Source organism: Cetorhinus maximus, chromosome 3, assembly GCF_964194155.1.
Source record: "Cetorhinus maximus chromosome 3, sCetMax3.hap1.1, whole genome shotgun sequence".
Lineage (NCBI taxonomy): Eukaryota > Metazoa > Chordata > Chondrichthyes > Lamniformes > Cetorhinidae > Cetorhinus > Cetorhinus maximus.
The window spans coordinates 24170542-24190779 of record NC_135881.1 but is presented as its reverse complement, the minus strand read 5'-3'; positions in this window follow the sequence as shown (position 1 = coordinate 24190779).

Sequence of the window (20238 nt, the reverse complement as noted above, 5' to 3'; positions counted from 1 at the left end):
CACGTCATTCACACCCTCGTCAATATTCACATCTCTCTTTCACACCACCGACAATGATCACAACTCATTCACTCCCTCGACAATGTTCACATCTCTCTTTCACACCCACGACAATGTTCACATCTCTCTTTCACACCCCTGACCATGTTCACATTTCTCTTTCACTCCCCCGACAATGTTCATATCTTCTTTCACACCCTCGACAATGTTCACATCTTCTTTCACACCCTCGACAATGTTCACATCTCTCTTTCACACCCTCGACAATGTTCACATCTCTCTTTCAAGCCCTCGATAATGCTCACATCTCTCTTTCACACCCCCGACAGTGTTCACATCTCTGCTTCACAACCTTTCAATGTTCACATCTCTCTTTCACAGCCCCGACAAAGTTCACATCTCTCTATCACACCCTCGATAATGTTCACATCTCTCCTTCACACCCCCGACAATGTTCAAACCTCATTCACACCCTCGACAATGTTCACATCTATCTATCACACACCCGACCATGTTCACACCTCATTCACACCCTCGTCAATGTTCACATCTTCTTTCACACCCTTGACAATGTTCACATCTCTCTTTCACACCCTCGACAATGTTCACATCACTCTTTCACACCCTTACAATGTTCACATCACTCTTTCGCACCCTTTGAATGTTCACATCTTTCTTTCACACCCCCGACAAAGTTCACATCTCTCTTTCACACCCTCAATAATGTTCACATCTCTCATTCACACCCCCGACAAAGTTCACATCTATCTTTCACACCCTCGATAATGTTCACATCTCTCTTTCACACCCCCGACTATGTTCACATCTCTCTTTCACACTTCTGACAATGTTCACATCTCTCTTTCATACCACCGACAATGTTCACATCTGTCTTTCACACCCCGACAATGTTCACATCTCTCTTTCACACCCTCGATAATGTTCACATCTCTCTTTCACACTCCTGACAATGTTCACATCTCTCTTTCACATCTTTGATAATGTTCACATCTCTCTTTCACACCCCCGACAATGTTCACATCTCTCTTTCACAACCTCGACACTGTTCACATCTCTCTTTCACACCCTTGACAATGTTCACATCTCTCTTTCACACGCTCGACAATTTTCACATCTCTCTTTCACATCCCCGACAATGTTCACACCTCAGTCACCCACTCGACAATGTTCACACCTCATTCACACCCTCGATAATGTTCACATCTCTCTTTTACACCCCCGACAGTGTTCACATCTCTGTTTCACAACCTTTCAATGTTCACATCTCTCTTTCACAGCCCCGACAAAGTTCACATCTCTCTTTCACACCCTCGATAATGTTCACATCTCTCCTTCACACCCCCGACAATGTTCAAACCTCATTCACACCCTCGACAATGTTCACATCTATCTATCACACACCCGACCATGTTCACACCTCATTCACACCCTCGACAATGTTCACATCTCTCTTTCACACCCCCGACAATGTTCAAACCTCATTCACACCCTCGACAATGTCCACATCTCTCTTTCACACCCCCAACAATATTCAAATCACTCTTTCACACCGTTACAATGTTCACATCTCTCTTTCACACCCTTTGAATGTTCACATCTCTCTATGACACACCTGACAAAGTTCACATCTCTCTTTCACACCCTCAATAGTGTTCACATCTCTCTTTCACACCCCCGACAAAGTTCACATCTCTCTTTCACACCCTCGATAATGTTCACATCTCTCTTTCACACCCCCGACTAGGTTCACATCTCTCTTTCACACTCCTGACAATGTTCACATCTCTCTTTCACACCCCGACAATGTTCACATCTCTCTTTCACGCCCTCGATAATGTTCACATCTCTCTTTCACACCCCTGACAATGTTCTCATCTCTCTTTCGCACCCTCGATAATGTTCACATCTCTCGTTCACACCCCCGACAATGTTCACATCTCTCTTTCACAACCTCGACACTGTTCACATCTCTCTTTCACACCCTCGACAATGTTCACATCTCTCTTTCACACCCTCGGCAATGTTCACATCTCTCTTTCACACCCCCGACAATGTTCATATCTCTCTTTCAAACTGCCGACAATGTTCACATCTCTCTTTCACACCCCTGACCATATTCACATCTCTCTTTCTCACCACCGACAATGTTCACATCTCTCTTTCACACCCCCGACGATGTTCACATCTCTCTTTCACACCCCGACAATGTTCACATCTCTCTTTCACACCCCCGACAATGTTCACATATCTCTTACACACCCTCAATAATGTTCACATCTCTTTTTCACACCCTGGACAATGTCCACATCTCTCTATCACACTCCGACAATGTTCACATCTCATTTTAACACCCTCGACAGTTTTCACATCTCTCTTTCAAACCCTCGACAATGTTCGCATCTCTCTTTCACACCCCGACAATGTTCACACCTCATTCACACCCTCGACAATGTTCACATCTCTCTTTCACACCCTCGACAATGTTCACATCTCTCTTTCACACCCTCAACAATTTTCACATCTCTTTTTCACCCCCCGACAATTTTCACATCTCTCTTTCACACCCCCGACAATGTTCACATCTCTCTTTCACACCCCGATAATGTTCACATTTTTCTTTCACACCTCCGACAATGTTCACATCTCTCTTTCACACCCCGACATGTTCACATCTCTCTTTCACACCCCTGACAATGTTCACACGTCATTCCCCCCCTCGTCAATATTCACATCTCTCTTTCACACCACCGACAATGATCACAACTCATTCACACCCTCGACAATGTTCACATCTCTCTTTCACACCCACGACAATGTTCACATCTCTCTTTCACACAACTGACCATGTTCACATTTCTCGTTCACTCCCCCGACAATGTTCATATCTTCTTTCACACCCTCGACAATGTTCACATCTTCTTTCACACCCTCGACAATGTTCACATCTCTCTTTCACACCCTCGACAATGTTCACATCTCTCTTTCACACCCTCGACAATGTTCACATCTCTCCATCACGCCCTCGATAATGTTCACATCTCTCTTTCACACCCCCGACAGTGTTCACATCTCTGCTTCACAACCTTTCAATGTTCACATCTCTCTTTCACAGCCCCGACAAAGTTCACATCTCTCTTTCACACCCTCGATAATGTTCACATCTCTCCTTCACACCCCCGACAATGTTCAAACCTGATTCACAGCCTCGACAATGTTCACATCTCTCTTTCACACCCCCGACAATGCTCACATCTCTCTTTCACACCCCTGACAGTGTTCACATCTCTCTTTCACACCCTCGATAATGTTCACATCTCTCTTTCACAACCTCGACAAAGTTCACATATCTCTTTCACACCCCGACAAATTCACATCTCTCTTTCACACCCCGACAATGTTCACATCTCTCTTTCACATCCTCGACAATGTTCACATCTCTCTTTCACACCATCGACAATATTCACATCTCTCTTTCACACCCTGACAATGTTCGCATCTCTATTTCACACCCCCGACAATGTTCACATCTCTCTTTCACACCCTCGATAATGTTCACATCTCATTCACACCCCCGACAATGTTCACATCTCTCTTTCACACTTCCGACAATGTTCACATCTGTCTTTCACACCCCCGACAATGTTCACATCTCTCTTTCACACTCCTGACAATGTTCACATCTCTCTTTCACACCCCCAACTGAGTTCACATCTCTCTTTCACACTCCTGACAATGTTCACATCTCTCTTTCACACCACCGACAATGTTCACATCTCTCTTTCACACCCCTGACAATGTTCACATCTCTCTTTCACACCCCCGACAATGTTCACATCTCTCTTTCACACCCTCGATAATGTTCACACCTCATTCACACCCTCGACAATGTTCACATCTCTCTTTCACACCCCGACAATGTTCACATCTCATTCACACCCTCGACAATGTTCACATCTCTCTTTCACAACCCCGACAATGTTCACAACTCTCTTTCACACTGCCGACGATGTTCACATCTCTCTTTCACACCCTCGATAATGTTCACACCTCATTCACACCCTCGACAATGTTCACATCTTCTATCGCACCCTTGACAATGTTCACATCTCTCTTTCACACCCTCGACAATGTTCACATCACTCTTTCACACCCTTACAATGTTCACATCACTCTTTCGCACCCTTTGAATGTTCACATCTTTCTTTCACACCCCCGACAAAGTTCACATCTCTCTTTCACACCCTCAATAATGTTCACATCTCTCATTCACACCCCCGACAAAGTTCACATCTATCTTTCACACCCACGATAATGTTCACATCTCTCTTTCACACCCCCGACTATGTTCACATCTCTCTTTCACACTTCTGACAATGTTCACATCTCTCTTTCATACCACCGACAATGTTCACATATCTCTTTCACACCCCGACAATGTTCACACCTCATTCACACCATCGACAATGTTCACATCTCTCTTTCACATCCTCGACAATGTTCACATCTCTCTTTCACACCATCGACAATGTTCACATCTCTCTTTCACACCCCCAACAATATTCATATCTCTCTTTCACACACCCTCGACAATGTTCACATCACTCTTTCACACCCTCGACAATGTTCACATCTCTCTTTCACATCCCCGACAATGTTCACATCTCTCCTTCACAGCCTCGACAATGTTCACATCTCTCTTTCACACCCCCGACAATGCTCACATCTCTCTTTCACACCCCTGACAGTGTTCACATCTCTCTTTCACACCCTCGATAATGTTCACATCTCTCTTTCACAACCTCGACAAAGTTCACATCTCTCTTTCACACCCCGACAAATTCACATCTCTCTTTCACACCCCGACAATGTTCACATCTCTCTTTCACAACCTCAACAATGTTCACATCTCTCTTTCACACCATCGACATTATTCACATCTCTCTTTCACACCCTGACAATGTTCGCATCTCTATTTCACACCCCCGACAATGTTCACATCTCTCTTTCACACCCTCGATAATGTTCACATCTCTTTCACACCCCCGACAATGTTCACATCTCTCTTTCACACTTCCGACAAAGTTCACATCTGTCTTTCACACCCCCGACAATGTTCACATCTCTCTTTCACACTCCTGACAATGTTCACATCTCTCTTTCACACCCCCAACTGAGTTCACATCTCTCTTTCACACTCCTGACAATGTTCACATCTCTCTTTCACACCACCGACAATGTTCACATCTCTCTTTCACACCCCTGACAATGTTCACATCTCTCTTTCACACCCCCGACAATGTTCACATCTCTCTTTCACACCCTCGATAATGTTCACACCTCATTCACACCCTCGACAATGTTCAGATCTCTCTTTCACACCCCGAAAATGTTCACATCTCATTCACACCCTCGACAATGTTCACATCTCTCTTTCACAACCCCGACAATGTTCACAACTCTCTTTCACACTGCCGACGATGTTCACATCTCTCTTTCACACCCTCGATAATGTTCACACCTCATTCACACCCTCGACAATGTTCACATCTTCTTTCACACCCTTGACAATGTTCACATCTCTCTTTCACACCCTCGACAATGTTCACATCACTCTTTCACACCCTTACAATGTTCACATCACTCTTTCGCACCCTTTGAATGTTCACATCTTTCTTTCACACCCCCGACAAAGTTCACATCTCTCTTTCACACCCTCAATAATGTTCACATCTCTCATTCACACCCCCGACAAAGTTCACATCTATCTTTCACACCCTCGATAATGTTCACATCTCTCTTTCACACCCCCGACTATGTTCACATCTCTCTTTCACACTTCTGACAATGTTCACATCTCTCTTTCATACCACCGACAATGTTCACATCTCTCTTTCACACCCCGACAATGTTCACACCTCATTCACACCCTCGACAATGTTCACATTTCTCTTTCACAACCCCGACAATGTTCACATCTCTCTTTCACACCCCTGACCATGTTCACATTTCTCTTTCACTCCCCCGACAATGTTCATATCTTCTTTCACACCCTCGACAATGTTCACATCTTCTTTCACACCCTCGAGAATGTTCACATCTCTCTTTCACACCCTCGACAATGTTCACATCTCTCTTTCACACCCTCGACAATGTTCACATGTCTCTTTCACGCCCTCGATAATTTTCACATCTCTCTTTCACACCCCCGACAGTGTTCACATCTCTGCTTCACAACCTTTCAATGTTCACATCTCTCTGTCACAGCCCCGACAAAGTTCACATCTCTCTTTCACACCCTCGATAATGTTCACATCTCTCCTTCACACCCCCGACAATGTTCAAACCTCATTCACATCCTCGACAATGTTCACATCTATCTATCACACACCCGACCATGTTCACACCTCATTCACACCCTCGACAATGTTCACATCTTCTTTCACACCCTTGACAATGTTCACATCTCTCTTTCACACCCTCGACAATGTTCACATCACTCTTTCACACCCTTACAATGTTCACATCACTCTTTCGGACCCTTTGAATGTTCACATCTTTCTTTCACACCCCCGACAAAGTTCACATCTCTCTTTCACACCCTCAATAATGTTCACATCTCTCATTCACACCCCCGACAAAGTTCACATCTATCTTTCACACCCTCGATGATGTTCACATCTCTCTTTCACACCCCCGACTATGTTCACATCTCTCTTTCACACTTCTGACAATGTTCACATCTCTCTTTCATACCACCGACAATGTTCACATCTGTCTTTCACACCCCGACAATGTTCACATCTCTCTTTCACACCCTCGATAATGTTCACATCTCTCTTTCACACCCCCGACAAGGTTCACATCTCTCTTTCACACTCCTGACAATGTTCACATCTCTCTTTCACACCCCGACAATGTTCACATCTCTCTTTCACGCCCTCGATAATGTTCACATCTCTCTTTTACACCCCTGACAATGTTCTCATCTCTCTTTCGCACCCTCGATAATGTTCACATCTCTCGTTCACACCCCCGACAATGTTCACATCTCTCTTTCACACCCTCGATAATGTTCACATCTCTCTTTCACACCCCCGACTAGGTTCACATCTCTCTTTCACACTCCTGACAATGGTCACATCTCTCTTTCACACCCCGACAATGTTCACATCTCTCTTTCACGCCCTCGATAATGTTCACATCTCTCTTTCACACCCCTGACAATGTTCTCATCTCTCTTTCGCACCCTCGATAATGTTCACATCTCTCGTTCACACCCCCGACAATGTTCACATCTCTCTTTCACAACCTCGACACTGTTCACATCTCTCTTTCACACCCTCGACAATGTTCACATCTCTCTTTCACACCCTCGGCAATGTTCACATCTCTCTTTCACACCCCCGACAATGTTCATATCTCTCTTTCAAACTGCCGACAATGTTCACATCTCTCTTTCACACCCCTGACCATATTCACATCTCTCTTTCTCACCACCGACAATGTTCACATCTCTCTTTCACACCCCCGACGATGTTCACATCTCTCTTTCACACCCCGACAATGTTCACATCTCTCTTTCACACCCCCGACAATGTTCACATATCTCTTACACACCCTCAATAATGTTCACATCTCTTTTTCACACCCTGGACAATGTCCACATCTCTCTATCACACTCCGACAATGTTCACATCTCATTTTAACACCCTCGACAGTTTTCACATCTCTCTTTCAAACCCTCGACAATGTTCGCATCTCTCTTTCACACCCCGACAATGTTCACACCTCATTCACACCCTCGACAATGTTCACATCTCTCTTTCACACCCTCGACAATGTTCACATCTCTCTTTCACACCCTCAACAATTTTCACATCTCTTTTTCACCCCCCGACAATTTTCACATCTCTCTTTCACACCCCCGACAATGTTCACATCTCTCTTTCACACCCCGATAATGTTCACATTTTTCTTTCACACCTCCGACAATGTTCACATCTCTCTTTCACACCCCGACATGTTCACATCTCTCTTTCACACCCCTGACAATGTTCACACGTCATTCCCACCCTCGTCAATATTCACATCTCTCTTTCACACCACCGACAATGATCACAACTCATTCACACCCTCGACAATGTTCACATCTCTCTTTCACACCCACGACAATGTTCACATCTCTCTTTCACACAACTGACCATGTTCACATTTCTCGTTCACTCCCCCGACAATGTTCATATCTTCTTTCACACCCTCGACAATGTTCACATCTTCTTTCACATCCTCGACAATGTTCACATCTCTCTTTCACACCCTCGACAATGTTCACATCTCTCTTTCACACCCTCGACAATGTTCACATCTCTCCATCACGCCCTCGATAATGTTCACATCTCTCTTTCACACCCCCGACAGTGTTCACATCTCTGCTTCACAACCTTTCAATGTTCACATCTCTCTTTCACAGCCCCGACAAAGTTCACATCTCTCTTTCACACCCTCGATAATGTTCACATCTCTCCTTCACACCCCCGACAATGTTCAAACCTGATTCACAGCCTCGACAATGTTCACATCTCTCTTTCACACCCCCGACAATGCTCACATCTCTCTTTCACACCCCTGACAGTGTTCACATCTCTCTTTCACACCCTCGATAATGTTCACATCTCTCTTTCACAACCTCGACAAAGTTCACATATCTCTTTCACACCCCGACAAATTCACATCTCTCTTTCACACCCCGACAATGTTCACATCTCTCTTTCACATCCTCGACAATGTTCACATCTCTCTTTCACACCATCGACAATATTCACATCTCTCTTTCACACCCTGACAATGTTCGCATCTCTATTTCACACCCCCGACAATGTTCACATCTCTCTTTCACACCCTCGATAATGTTCACATCTCATTCACACCCCCGACAATGTTCACATCTCTCTTTCACACTTCCGACAATGTTCACATCTGTCTTTCACACCCCCGACAATGTTCACATCTCTCTTTCACACTCCTGACAATGTTCACATCTCTCTTTCACACCCCCAACTGAGTTCACATCTCTCTTTCACACTCCTGACAATGTTCACATCTCTCTTTCACACCACCGACAATGTTCACATCTCTCTTTCACACCCCTGACAATGTTCACATCTCTCTTTCACACCCCCGACAATGTTCACATCTCTCTTTCACACCCTCGATAATGTTCACACCTCATTCACACCCTCGACAATGTTCACATCTCTCTTTCACACCCCGACAATGTTCACATCTCATTCACACCCTCGACAATGTTCACATCTCTCTTTCACAACCCCGACAATGTTCACAACTCTCTTTCACACTGCCGACGATGTTCACATCTCTCTTTCACACCCTCGATAATGTTCACACCTCATTCACACCCTCGACAATGTTCACATCTTCTATCGCACCCTTGACAATGTTCACATCTCTCTTTCACACCCTCGACAATGTTCACATCACTCTTTCACACCCTTACAATGTTCACATCACTCTTTCGCACCCTTTGAATGTTCACATCTTTCTTTCACACCCCCGACAAAGTTCACATCTCTCTTTCACACCCTCAATAATGTTCACATCTCTCATTCACACCCCCGACAAAGTTCACATCTATCTTTCACACCCACGATAATGTTCACATCTCTCTTTCACACCCCCGACTATGTTCACATCTCTCTTTCACACTTCTGACAATGTTCACATCTCTCTTTCATACCACCGACAATGTTCACATATCTCTTTCACACCCCGACAATGTTCACACCTCATTCACACCATCGACAATGTTCACATCTCTCTTTCACATCCTCGACAATGTTCACATCTCTCTTTCACACCATCGACAATGTTCACATCTCTCTTTCACACCCCCAACAATATTCATATCTCTCTTTCACACACCCTCGACAATGTTCACATCACTCTTTCACACCCTCGACAATGTTCACATCTCTCTTTCACATCCCCGACAATGTTCACATCTCTCCTTCACAGCCTCGACAATGTTCACATCTCTCTTTCACACCCCCGACAATGCTCACATCTCTCTTTCACACCCCTGACAGTGTTCACATCTCTCTTTCACACCCTCGATAATGTTCACATCTCTCTTTCACAACCTCGACAAAGTTCACATCTCTCTTTCACACCCCGACAAATTCACATCTCTCTTTCACACCCCGACAATGTTCACATCTCTCTTTCACAACCTCAACAATGTTCACATCTCTCTTTCACACCATCGACATTATTCACATCTCTCTTTCACACCCTGACAATGTTCGCATCTCTATTTCACACCCCCGACAATGTTCACATCTCTCTTTCACACCCTCGATAATGTTCACATCTCTTTCACACCCCCGACAATGTTCACATCTCTCTTTCACACTTCCGACAAAGTTCACATCTGTCTTTCACACCCCCGACAATGTTCACATCTCTCTTTCACACTCCTGACAATGTTCACATCTCTCTTTCACACCCCCAACTGAGTTCACATCTCTCTTTCACACTCCTGACAATGTTCACATCTCTCTTTCACACCACCGACAATGTTCACATCTCTCTTTCACACCCCTGACAATGTTCACATCTCTCTTTCACACCCCCGACAATGTTCACATCTCTCTTTCACACCCTCGATAATGTTCACACCTCATTCACACCCTCGACAATGTTCAGATCTCTCTTTCACACCCCGAAAATGTTCACATCTCATTCACACCCTCGACAATGTTCACATCTCTCTTTCACAACCCCGACAATGTTCACAACTCTCTTTCACACTGCCGACGATGTTCACATCTCTCTTTCACACCCTCGATAATGTTCACACCTCATTCACACCCTCGACAATGTTCACATCTTCTTTCACACCCTTGACAATGTTCACATCTCTCTTTCACACCCTCGACAATGTTCACATCACTCTTTCACACCCTTACAATGTTCACATCACTCTTTCGCACCCTTTGAATGTTCACATCTTTCTTTCACACCCCCGACAAAGTTCACATCTCTCTTTCACACCCTCAATAATGTTCACATCTCTCATTCACACCCCCGACAAAGTTCACATCTATCTTTCACACCCTCGATAATGTTCACATCTCTCTTTCACACCCCCGACTATGTTCACATCTCTCTTTCACACTTCTGACAATGTTCACATCTCTCTTTCATACCACCGACAATGTTCACATCTCTCTTTCACACTCCGACAATGTTCACACCTCATTCACACCCTCGACAATGTTCACATTTCTCTTTCACAACCCCGACAATGTTCACATCTCTCTTTCACACCCCTGACCATGTTCACATTTCTCTTTCACTCCCCCGACAATGTTCATATCTTCTTTCACACCCTCGACAATGTTCACATCTTCTTTCACACCCTCGAGAATGTTCACATCTCTCTTTCACACCCTCGACAATGTTCACATCTCTCTTTCACACCCTCGACAATGTTCACATGTCTCTTTCACGCCCTCGATAATTTTCACATCTCTCTTTCACACCCCCGACAGTGTTCACATCTCTGCTTCACAACCTTTCAATGTTCACATCTCTCTTTCACAGCCCCGACAAAGTTCACATCTCTCTTTCACACCCTCGATAATGTTCACATCTCTCCTTCACACCCCCGACAATGTTCAAACCTCATTCACATCCTCGACAATGTTCACATCTATCTATCACACACCCGACCATGTTCACACCTCATTCACACCCTCGACAATGTTCACATCTTCTTTCACACCCTTGACAATGTTCACATCTCTCTTTCACACCCTCGACAATGTTCACATCACTCTTTCACACCCTTACAATGTTCACATCACTCTTTCGGACCCTTTGAATGTTCACATCTTTCTTTCACACCCCCGACAAAGTTCACATCTCTCTTTCACACCCTCAATAATGTTCACATCTCTCATTCACACCCCCGACAAAGTTCACATCTATCTTTCACACTTCTGACAATGTTCACATCTCTCTTTCACACCCCCGACTATGTTCACATCTCTCTTTCACACTTCTGACAATGTTCACATCTCTCTTTCATACCACCGACAATGTTCACATCTGTCTTTCACACCCCGACAATGTTCACATCTCTCTTTCACACCCTCGATAATGTTCACATCTCTCTTTCACACCCCTGACAATGTTCACATCTCTCTTTCACATCTTTGATAATGTTCACATCTCTCTTTCACACCCCCGACAATGTTCACATCTCTCTTTCACAACCTCGACACTGTTCACATCTCTCTTTCAAACCCTCGACAATGTTCACATCTCTCTTTCACACGCTCGACAATTTTCACATCTCTCTTTCACATCCCCGACAATGTTCACACCTCAGTCACCCACTCGACAATGTTCACACCTCATTCACGCCCTCGACAATGTTCACATTTCTCTTTCACAACCCCGACAATGTTCACATCTCTATTTCACATCCCTGACCATGTTCACATTTCTCTTTCACTCCCCCGACAATGTTCATATCTTCTTTCACACCCTCGACAATGTTCACATCTTCTTTCACACCCTCGACAATGTTCACATCTCTCTTTCGCACCCTCGACAATGTTCACATCTCTCTTTCGCACCCTCGACAATGTTCACATCTCTCTTTCACACCCTCGATAATGTTCACATCTCTCTTTTACACCCCCGACAGTGTTCACATCTCTGTTTCACAACCTTTCAATGTTCACATCTCTCTTTCACAGCCCCGACAAAGTTCACATCTCTCTTTCACACCCTCGATAATGTTCACATCTCTCCTTCACACCCCAGACAATGTTCAAACCTCATTCACACCCTCGACAATGTTCACATCTATCTATCACACACCCGACCATGTTCACACTTCATTCACACCCTCGACAATGTTCACATCTCTCTTTCACACCCCCGACAATGTTCAAACCTCATTCACACCCTCGACAATGTTCACATCTCTCTTTCACACCCCCAACAACATTCAAATCTCTCTTTCACACCGTTACAATGTTCACATCTCTCTTTCACACCCTTTGAATGTTCACATCTCGCTATGACACACCTGACAAAGTTCACATCTCTCTTTCACACCCTCAATAGTGTTCACATCTCTCTTTCACACCCTCAATAGTGTTCACATCTCTCTTTCACACCCTCGATAATGTTCACATCTCTCTTTCACACCCCCGACTAGGTTCACATCTCTCTTTCACACTCCTGACAATGTTCACATCTCTCTTTCACACCCCGACAATGTTCACATCTCTCTTTCACGCCCTCGATAATGTTCACATCTCTCTTTCACACCCCTGACAATGTTCTCATCTCTCTTTCGCACCCTCGATAATGTTCACATCTCTCGTTCACACCCCCGACAATGTTCACATCTCTCTTTCACAACCTCGACACTGTTCACATCTCTCTTTCACACCCTCGACAATGTTCACATCTCTCTTTCACACGCTCGACAATTTTCACGTCTCTCTTTCACATCCCCGTCAATGTTCACACATCAGTCACCCCCTCGACCATGTTCACATCTCTCTTTCACACCCTCGGAAATGTTCACATCTCTCTTTCACACCCCCGACAATGTTCATATCTCTCTTTCAAACTGCCGACAATGTTCACATCTCTCTTTCACACCCCTGACCATATTCACATCTCTCTTTCTCATCCCCGACAATGTTCACATCTCTCTTTCACACCCCGGACGATGTTCAACATCTCTCTTTCACACCCCGACAATGTTCACATCTCTCTTTCACACCCCCGACAATGTTCACATATCTCTTTCACACCCCTGACAATGTTCACATCTCTCTTTCACACTCCCGACAATGTTCACATCTCTCTTACACACCTTCAATAATGTTCACATCTCTCTTTCACAACCTCGACAAAGTTCACATCTCTCTTTCACACCCCGACAAATTCACATCTCTCTTTCACACCCCGACAATGTTCACATCTCTCTTTCACAACCTCAACAATGTTCACATCTCTCTTTCACACCATCGACATTATTCACATCTCTCTTTCACACCCTGACAATGTTCGCATCTCTATTTCACACCCCCGACAATGTTCACATCTCTCTTTCACACCCTCGATAATGTTCACATCTCTTTCACACCCCCGACAATGTTCACATCTCTCTTTCACACTTCCGACAAAGTTCACATCTGTCTTTCACACCCCCGACAATGTTCACATCTCTCTTTCACACTCCTGACAATGTTCACATCTCTCTTTCACACCCCCAACTGAGTTCACATCTCTCTTTCACACTCCTGACAATGTTCACATCTCTCTTTCACACCACCGACAATGTTCACATCTCTCTTTCACACCCCTGACAATGTTCACATCTCTCTTTCACACCCCCGACAATGTTCACATCTCTCTTTCACACCCTCGATAATGTTCACACCTCATTCACACCCTCGACAATGTTCAGATCTCTCTTTCACACCCCGAAAATGTTCACATCTCATTCACACCCTCGACAATGTTCACATCTCTCTTTCACAACCCCGACAATGTTCACAACTCTCTTTCACACTGCCGACGATGTTCACATCTCTCTTTCACACCCTCGTTAATGTTCACACCTCATTCACACCCTCGACAATGTTCACATCTTCTTTCACACCCTTGACAATGTTCACATCTCTCTTTCACACCCTCGACAATGTTCACATCACTCTTTCACACCCTTACAATGTTCACATCACTCTTTCGCACCCTTTGAATGTTCACATCTTTCTTTCACACCCCCGACAAAGTTCACATCTCTCTTTCACACCCTCAATAATGTTCACATCTCTCATTCACACCCCCGACAAAGTTCACATCTATCTTTCACACCCTCGATAATGTTCACATCTCTCTTTCACACCCCCGACTATGTTCACATCTCTCTTTCACACTTCTGACAATGTTCACATCTCTCTTTCATACCACCGACAATGTTCACATCTCTCTTTCACACTCCGACAATGTTCACACCTCATTCACACCCTCGACAATGTTCACATTTCTCTTTCACAACCCCGACAATGTTCACATCTCTCTTTCACACCCCTGACCATGTTCACATTTCTCTTTCACTCCCCCGACAATGTTCATATCTTCTTTCACACCCTCGACAATGTTCACATCTTCTTTCACACCCTCGAGAATGTTCACATCTCTCTTTCACACCCTCGACAATGTTCACATCTCTCTTTCACACCCTCGACAATGTTCACATGTCTCTTTCACGCCCTCGATAATTTTCACATCTCTCTTTCACACCCCCGACAGTGTTCACATCTCTGCTTCACAACCTTTCAATGTTCACATCTCTCTTTCACAGCCCCGACAAAGTTCACATCTCTCTTTCACACCCTCGATAATGTTCACATCTCTCCTTCACACCCCCGACAATGTTCAAACCTCATTCACATCCTCGACAATGTTCACATCTATCTATCACACACCCGACCATGTTCACACCTCATTCACACCCTCGACAATGTTCACATCTTCTTTCACACCCTTGACAATGTTCACATCTCTCTTTCACACCCTCGACAATGTTCACATCACTCTTTCACACCCTTACAATGTTCACATCACTCTTTCGGACCCTTTGAATGTTCACATCTTTCTTTCACACCCCCGACAAAGTTCACATCTCTCTTTCACACCCTCAATAATGTTCACATCTCTCATTCACACCCCCGACAAAGTTCACATCTATCTTTCACACTTCTGACAATGTTCACATCTCTCTTTCACACCCCCGACTATGTTCACATCTCTCTTTCACACTTCTGACAATGTTCACATCTCTCTTTCATACCACCGACAATGTTCACATCTGTCTTTCACACCCCGACAATGTTCACATCTCTCTTTCACACCCTCGATAATGTTCACATCTCTCTTTCACACCCCTGACAATGTTCACATCTCTCTTTCACATCTTTGATAATGTTCACATCTCTCTTTCACACCCCCGACAATGTTCACATCTCTCTTTCACAACCTCGACACTGTTCACATCTCTCTTTCAAACCCTCGACAATGTTCACATCTCTCTTTCACACGCTCGACAATTTTCACATCTCTCTTTCACATCCCCGACAATGTTCACACCTCAGTCACCCACTCGACAATGTTCACACCTCATTCACGCCCTCGACAATGTTCACATTTCTCTTTCACAACCCCGACAATGTTCACATCTCTATTTCACATCCCTGACCATGTTCACATTTCTCTTTCACTCCCCCGACAATGTTCATATCTTCTTTCACACCCTCGACAATGTTCACATCTTCTTTCACACCCTCGACAATGTTCACATCTCTCTTTCGCACCCTCGACAATGTTCACATCTCTCTTTCGCACCCTCGACAATGTTCACATCTCTCTTTCACACCCTCGATAATGTTCACATCTCTCTTTTACACCCCCGACAGTGTTCACATCTCTGTTTCACAACCTTTCAATGTTCACATCTCTCTTTCACAGCCCCGACAAAGTTCACATCTCTCTTTCACACCCTCGATAATGTTCACATCTCTCCTTCACACCCCAGACAATGTTCAAACCTCATTCACACCCTCGACAATGTTCACATCTATCTATCACACACCCGACCATGTTCACACTTCATTCACACCCTCGACAATGTTCACATCTCTCTTTCACACCCCCGACAATGTTCAAACCTCATTCACACCCTCGACAATGTTCACATCTCTCTTTCACACCCCCAACAACATTCAAATCTCTCTTTCACACCGTTACAATGTTCACATCTCTCTTTCACACCCTTTGAATGTTCACATCTCGCTATGACACACCTGACAAAGTTCACATCTCTCTTTCACACCCTCAATAGTGTTCACATCTCTCTTTCACACCCTCAATAGTGTTCACATCTCTCTTTCACACCCTCGATAATGTTCACATCTCTCTTTCACACCCCCGACTAGGTTCACATCTCTCTTTCACACTCCTGACAATGTTCACATCTCTCTTTCACACCCCGACAATGTTCACATCTCTCTTTCACGCCCTCGATAATGTTCACATCTCTCTTTCACACCCCTGACAATGTTCTCATCTCTCTTTCGCACCCTCGATAATGTTCACATCTCTCGTTCACACCCCCGACAATGTTCACATCTCTCTTTCACAACCTCGACACTGTTCACATCTCTCTTTCACACCCTCGACAATGTTCACATCTCTCTTTCACACGCTCGACAATTTTCACGTCTCTCTTTCACATCCCCGTCAATGTTCACACATCAGTCACCCCCTCGACCATGTTCACATCTCTCTTTCACACCCTCGGAAATGTTCACATCTCTCTTTCACACCCCCGACAATGTTCATATCTCTCTTTCAAACTGCCGACAATGTTCACATCTCTCTTTCACACCCCTGACCATATTCACATCTCTCTTTCACACCCCTGACCATATTCACATCTCTCTTTCTCACCCCCGACAATGTTCACATCTCTTTTTAACACCCTCGACAGTTTTCACATCTCTCTTTCACACCCTCGACAATGTTCGCATCTCTCTTTCACACCCCCGACAATGTTCACACCTCATTCACACCCTCGACAATGTTCACATCTCTCTTTCACACCCTCGACAATGTTCACATCTCTCTTTCACACCCTCAACAATTTTCACATCTCTTTTTCACCCCCCGACAATTTTCACATCTCTCTTTCACACCCCCGACAATGTTCACATCTCTCTTTCACACCCCGATAATGTTCACATTTCTCTTTCACACCTCCGACAATGTTCACATCTCTCTTTCACACCCCGACATGTTCACATCTCTCTTTCACACCCCTGACAATGTTCACACGTTATTCACACCCTCGTCAATATTCACATCTCTCTTTCACACCACCGACAATGATCACAACTCATTCACACCCTCGACAATGTTCACATCTCTCTTTCACACCCACGACAATGTTCACATCTCTCTTTCACACCCCTTACCATGTTCACATTTCTCTTTCACTCCCCCGACAATGTTCATATCTTCTTTCACACCCTCGACAATGTTCACATCTTCTTTCACACCCTCGACAATGTTCACATCTCTCTTTCACACCCTCGACAATGTTCACATCTCTCTTTCAAGCCCTCGATAATGCTCACATCTCTCTTTCACACCCCCGACAGTGTTCACATCTCTGCTTCACAACCATTCAATGTTCACATCTCTCTTTCACAGCCCCGACAAAGTTCACATCTCTCTTTCACACCCTCGATAATGTTCACATCTCTCCTTCACACCCCCGACAATGTTCAAACCTCATTCACACCCTCGACAATGTTCACATCTATCTATCACACACCCGACCATGTTCACACCTCATTCACACCCTCGACAATGTTCACATCTTCTTTCACACCCTTGACAATGTTCACATCTCTCTTTCACACCCTCGACAATGTTCACATCACTCTTTCACACCCTTACAATGTTCACATCACTCTTTCGGACCCTTTGAATGTTCACATCTTTCTTTCACACCCCCGACAAAGTTCACATCTCTCTTTCACACCCTCAATAATGTTCACATCTCTCATTCACACCCCCGACAAAGTTCACATCTATCTTTCACACCCTCGATGATGTTCACATCTCTCTTTCACACCCCCGACTATGTTCACATCTCTCTTTCACACTTCTGACAATGTTCACATCTCTCTTTCATACCACCGACAATGTTCACATCTGTCTTTCACACCCCGACAATGTTCACATCTCTCTTTCACACCCTCGATAATGTTCACATCTCTCTTTCACACCCCTGACAATGTTCACATCTCTCTTTCACATCTTTGATAATGTTCACATCTCTCTTTCACACCCCCGACAATGTTCACATCTCTCTTTCACAACCTCGACACTGTTCACATCTCTCTTTCACACCCTCGACAATGTTCACATCTCTCTTTCACACGCTCGACAATTTTCACATCTCTCTTTCACATCCCCGACAATGTTCACACCTCAGTCACCCACTCGACAATGTTCACACCTCATTCACACCCTCGATAATGTTCACATCTCTCTTTTACACCCCCGACAGTGTTCACATCTCTGTTTCACAACCTTTCAATGTTCACATCTCTCTTTCACAGCCCCGACAAAGTTCACATCTCTCTTTCACACCCTCGATAATGTTCACATCTCTCCTTCACACCCCCGACAATGTTCAAACCTCATTCACACCCTCGACAATGTTCACATCTATCTATCACACACCCGACCATGTTCACACCTCATTCACACCCTCGACAATGTTCACATCTCTCTTTCACACCCCCGACAATGTTCAAACCTCATTCACACCCTCGACAATGTTCACATCTCTCTTTCACACCCCCAACAATATTCAAATCTCTCTTTCACACCGTTACAATGTTCACATCTCTCTTTCACACCCTTTGAATGTTCACATCTCTCTATGACACACCTGACAAAGTTCACATCTCTCTTTCACACCCTCAATAGTGTTCACATCTCTCTTTCACACCCCCGACAAAGTTCACATCTCTCTTTCACACCCTCGATAATGTTCACATCTCTCTTTCACACCCCCGACTAGGTTCACATCTCTCTTTCACACTCCTGACAATGTTCACATCTCTCTTTCACACCCCGACAATGTTCACATCTCTCTTTCACGCCCTCGATAATGTTCACATCTCTCTTTCACACCCCTGACAATGTTCTCATCTCTCTTTCGCACCCTCGATAATGTTCACATCTCTCGTTCACACCCCCGACAATGTTCACATCTCTCTTTCACAACCTCGACACTGTTCACATCTCTCTTTCACACCCTCGACAATGTTCACATCTCTCTTTCACACCCTCGGCAATGTTCACATCTCTCTTTCACACCCCCGACAATGTTCATATCTCTCTTTCAAACTGCCGACAATGTTCACATCTCTCTTTCACACCCCTGACCATATTCACATCTCTCTTTCTCACCACCGACAATGTTCACATCTCTCTTTCACACCCCCGACGATGTTCACATCTCTCTTTCACACCCCGACAATGTCCACATCTCTCTTTCACACCCCCGACAATGTTCACATATCTCTT